Raw genomic sequence first — 5432 nt, 5'->3', positions numbered from 1 at the left:
ACAAAGGCTCTACCCCTACAAACAGAGGAGACTCTTCAGCACCCAGCCGTAACCACCTACTGTCATTCCTGGTGCCTCAGGCTCTGCCTTTCAGCTGTGCCCTGAGGTGATTTCTCACATCCTCTTACAGGTGCCCAGGGGACAATCTCTCTAGGAAGATAGGCGACCTGTGAGGCCCTGAAGCACGACCTTAAGAGAAGAGGAGCTGTAAGTCGGCCTTTGGCAGAGCCATCATGGGTGAGTTTATCAGCTGAGGCCACTCACAGTGTCACTCTCTTCCACAGGCCTGTTGGATCCCATCATCCGTATCCCTGTTGATATGTTTACCTGCTGCTCCTGAAGAAGTCGTTATGCCTCTCTTTCCAAGCGTTCCATTCCCCAACTTTGCGGAAGACTCCCAGTACCCAGTTGTAATAGAGGATTGGATAGATGCACAGGATCCCACAGATGAGGAAGAGGAGGAAGCCTCCATTTCCTCTTCTACTTTCTACTTAGTATTTTCCTCCTCTTCCTCCTCCTCATCCTCTTCTCTGATTCTCGGTGGCCCTGAGGAGGAGGAGGTGCACTCTGCTGGGATGTCAAGTCTTCTCCAGAGCACTCCCAAGAGTCCTCCACAGGGTCCTTCCCAATGTCCTCCCCAGAATCCTCTGAGCTCCTGCTCTTCCTCTGTTTCATGCAGCCCAATGAATGAAGAGTCCAGCAGCCAAAAAGAGGAGGATGCAGTACCTGTCCTGGCCTGCCAAACAGTGAGTTCTTTTTCACATATACACTAGATGAAAAGGTGGCCGAGTTAGTGGAGTTCCTGCTCCTCAAATATCAAACAAAGGAGCCTATAACAGAGTCAGAGATGCTGACGATTGTCATCACCAAGTACAAAGACTACTTTTCTGTGATACTCGAGAAAGCCTGTGAGTTCATAGAGCTTCTTTTTGGCCTTTCCCTGATAGAAGTGGGCCCTGACCATTTCTATGTGTTTGCAAACACAGTAGACCTCGCCGATGAGGGTAGTGATGACACGGGCAGGCCTGAGAACTGCCTCCTGATTCTTATTCTGAGTGTGATCTTCATAAAGGGCAGCTGTGCCCCTGAGGAGGTCATCTGGGAAGTGCTGAAGGCAATAGGGGTGTATGCTGGGAGGGAGCACTTCGTCTATGGGGAGCCCAGGGAGCTCCTCACTAAAGTTTGGGTGCAGGAACATTACCTGGAGTATTGGGAGGTGCCCAACAGTTCTCCTCCACGTTATGAATTCCTGTGGGGTCCAAGAGCCCATTCAGAAAGCACCAAGCAGAAAGTACTAGAGTTTTTGGCCAAGCTATACAATAGTATCTGTATTTCCTTTCCATCCTGGTACAAGGATGCTTTGAAAGATGTGGAAGAGAGAGCCCAGGCCATAATTTCCACCACAGATGATGCCACTGCCATGCCAAGTGCAAGCTTCAGTTTCATGTCCAGCAACTTCTCCTGTCCTGAATGAAGTCTGGGGTAGTTTCTTCCCTTTGTGTTTGAAGAAGGCAGTTGAGGTCCTACATAGTGAAGGGCCCAGGTGGAGGTGGAGAGAAAACAGCCTTCTCTGCATTTCTGTTTCATGTGGGTGGTTTATAGATTTACCTGTTTTTCTTTTGGTTATTTTCAAATGCTTTTATTTTAATAGCAGGTTTAATTGGTTTCAGAATCTTAGTTTATTAATATTATTTACGTATTGCCATTTATCTGACTTAAAAGTAAGAATTTTATATTTTGTTAAAAAGATGGGAAAACCTCTTATTTTGTGATCTGTAACAGGATAGTGTGGTAATATAATAGGAATTTTCTTTAAAATGTGAAAGTACTCAGCAGTTCAATAGTTGAACAAAATAAAGGATGGCTAATATTCGCATCTCCTCATACCCTTTATTTTCTTGTTCTTAAAAATTAAATATGTATCCCTTGCTTGGCTTGGCATATTCAAAAAAGTAGCAGAAATTAACTCTGAATACAAGAAAGCCTCACTGACTCCTTTATTTGCTGAACATTATTTAAGCATATGCTTTTAGAAGGCACTCTTCATAGTGGGGATAGTGTGAAAAGCATGACTTATCCCTACCCATAAAACAGGAGATTCTTGGAGCAGAAGCCATATCAAGAAGCTGGTAAGGTGCTCTTTACAATTTAAAGAACAACTTAAAAAAGGACTGGGCCGCAATAAACATACGTGTGCATGTGTCTTTATAGCAGCATGATTTATAGTCCTTTGGGTATATACCCAGTAATGGGATGGCTGGGTCAAATGGTATTTCTAGTTCTAGATCCCTGAGGAATCGCCACACTGACTTCCACAATGGTTGAACTAGTTTGCAGTCCCACCAACAGTCTAAAAGTGTTCCTATTTCTCCACATCTTCTCCAGCACCTGTTGTTTCCTGACTTTTTAATGATTGTCATTCTAACTGGTGTGAGATGGTATCTCATTGTGGTTTTGATTTGCATTTCTCTGATGGCCAGTGATGATGAGCATTTTTTCATGTGTCTTTTGGCTGCATAAATGTCTTCTTTTGAGAAGTGTCTGTTCATATCCTTTGCCCACTTTTTGATGGGGTTGTTTGTTTTTTTCTTGTAAATTTGTTTGAGTTCATTGTAGATTCTGGATATTAGCCCTTTGTCAGATGAGTAGGTTGCGAAAATTTTCTCCCATTTTGTAGGTTGCCTGTTCACTCTGATGGTAGTTTCTTTTGCTGTGCAGAAGCTCTTTAGTTTAATGAGATCCCATTTGTCAATTTTGGCTTTTGTTGCCATTGCTTTTGGTGTTTTAGACATGAAGTCCTTGCCCATGCGTATGTCCTGAATGGTAATGCCTAGGTTTTCTTCTAGGGTTTTTATGGTTTTAGGTCTAACATGTAAGTCTTTAATCCATCTTGAATTAATTTTTGTATAAGGTGTAAGGAAGGGATCCAGTTTCAGCTTTCTACATATGGCTAGCCAGTTTTCCCAGCACCATTTATTAAATAGGGAATCCTTTCCCCATTGCTTGTTTTTCTCAGGTTTGTCAAAGATCAGATAGTTGTAGATATGCGGCGTTATTTCTGAGGGTTCTGTTCTGTTCCATTGATCTATATCTCTGTTTTAGTACCAGTACCATGCTGTTTTGGTTACTGTGGCCTTGTAGTATAGTTTGAAGTCAGGTAGCGTGATGCCTCCAGCTTTGTTCTTTAGTATGTTTATTGCGGCACTATTCACAATAGCAAAGACTTGGAACCAACCCAAATGTCCAACAATGATAGACTGGATTAAGAAAATGTGGCACATATACACCATGGAATACTATGCAGCCATAAAAAATGATGAGTTCATGTCCTTTGTAGGGACATGGATGAAATTGGAAATCATCATTCTCAGTAAACTATTGCAAGGACAAAAAACCAAACACCGCATGTTCTCACTCATAGGTGGGAATTGAACAGTGAGAACACATGGACACAGGAAGGGGAACATCACACTGTGAGGACGGTTGTGGGGTGGGGGGGAGGGGGGAGGGATAGCATTAGGAGATATACCTAATGCTAAATGACGAGTTAATGGGTGCAGCACACCAGCATGGCACATGTATACATATGTAACTAACCTGCACATTGTGCACACGTACCCTAAAACTTAAAGTATCATAATAAGAATAAAAAAAAAGAGGTACTGGATAAACCCATCCAGAAGCTTATGTATGTCCAGGTTTCCTCTTATGTGAAATAATAAATGCCATTATCATTTAAAAAAAAAAAAGAAAAAGAAAAAAAAGTAGAAGTTTTTTACTTATATCAGGAGTAAAATAAATAGGAATACCAGTATAGAGCTTTCAGATATTAAAAGGAGAGTAAGGGAATATTATTACAAATTTCATGCCTATAAGTTTTACAACTTTGACGAAATTGAAAATTTCCTTGAGAGATGCAAACTACAAAACCACCTTTGAGAAGAAATAGATCATATGAATATATTATTTGTTAAATTAAATAAACTTATAATTGAAAACAAAACAAAACAAAACAAAACAAAAAAAGGACTGGGGAGGTTAGATTCCAATGTGAGCCTTCCAGTATAAAGGCCCTGAGCTAAGGCAGCTTGGGGCTTTGGAAAACTGCAGTTGCTTCTGTGGGAGCTGATTGTTAGGAAGCTGGGTGTTGGCAGCAACCAGACTCTCAGAAGGTGAGAGAAAAACGTGGAATGGAAAATTGCTCTGAGCAGTTGCTTCTGGGTGGAGGATGAGGCAGAGAGGAGTCTCCACATAGGGAAGTAACTGAAGGTGTCCTGCAGCTCTCTAACTGGTGAGCTTGAACACAGTGCAAGAACTAGGTGATTGATACCCATCATCTGCAAGGGTTTCCTGAGAAATAGAATGATAATCCCTTGAAGTGCTTCCCAGAACACTCTAGGCTGGCACTCACTTCCCTGGCCTAGGAGAGCCAGAGCCCACTTCATAGAAAGGACATTTAATTATGTTATTTTGAATGTAAGTTGGCCAACTCTAAGCAAGGGCTATTTTTAGTGGAGGACAAATAAAAGTAGTGGTTTGGATGGACGAGCATTGGGGAAGATGAAAAGAAGTTGGTCCTTGACTCAAATTCTAGGATCACTGAGTTGCATTCCACCTGGGGAATTCTCCCCTTACCCAAATTATACAATATATCATTTCAGAAAGAAAATGTGCTGAGTTTTATTTGTGAAGCTGAATTTTTGGTTGAGTTGGTACTCCATGACATATTCAACTACATATGCTGACATATTTTGGATAACAAAAACAGCTGAATTTTCACAAAAGACAGTGGTAGCCTTTGGGGTTATAATCATATTGATAACAACTGCCATTTGTTAAATTTCCAATATATGTCAGGCCTTGTTTCAGGTGTTTTACTCACATTACATACATTCCAGCAATTCTACAAGGCAGGGCTTATGAAACCCCTTTTACAGATGAAAAACCTGAGGCTCATAGGGCTTGATAAATTCCACAAGATCGCATCGCTAGAGAGTGACAGGGCTGGGACTTGAGCCTTGCTCTGAATTCATCTAGACTCATACTGTCCCCACTATTCCCAGCCTGAGGAAGGCTCATATCTCTTATTTAATTCCCCAATATCACATTGCTAGAAAGTGACTCGGACTTGAGCCCTGCCCTGAATTTTATCTAGGCCCACACTGTCCCCACTTCTCCCAGCCCAAGGACAGCCTTTAATCTAAGTCACTTCTCTTCATGCTTCTTAATGCCTCTCAAGTAACATAAAGATGAACCCTGTGGCCAAAGTTGTAAGTTAGGCCTAAAGAATGAAGGTGTGATAATGAGAATAAAGTACAATTCAGGGATCATTATTGGCTTTCTTTACCTAAAGTCCTCCTGTTCTAAGCCCAAGGTTTCTTGAGAACTGACTATGTCCAGGTGCTGGCAGTTTTGTCCAGCCCCAGTACTTT

General features: G+C 41.7%; 1 pseudogene; it reads left to right on the top strand.

The window, feature by feature from the left end:
- Window positions 1-350: 350 nt before the first annotated feature.
- LOC107971006 (melanoma-associated antigen C2-like) lies at window positions 351-1474 on the top strand (annotated as a pseudogene).
- Window positions 1475-5432: the final 3958 nt, after the last annotated feature.

Source organism: Pan troglodytes, chromosome X (genome assembly GCF_028858775.2).
Source record: "Pan troglodytes isolate AG18354 chromosome X, NHGRI_mPanTro3-v2.0_pri, whole genome shotgun sequence".
In the NCBI taxonomy this organism is placed as follows: Eukaryota; Metazoa; Chordata; class Mammalia; order Primates; family Hominidae; genus Pan; species Pan troglodytes.
This window is presented reverse-complemented; position numbering and strand designations above follow the sequence as displayed.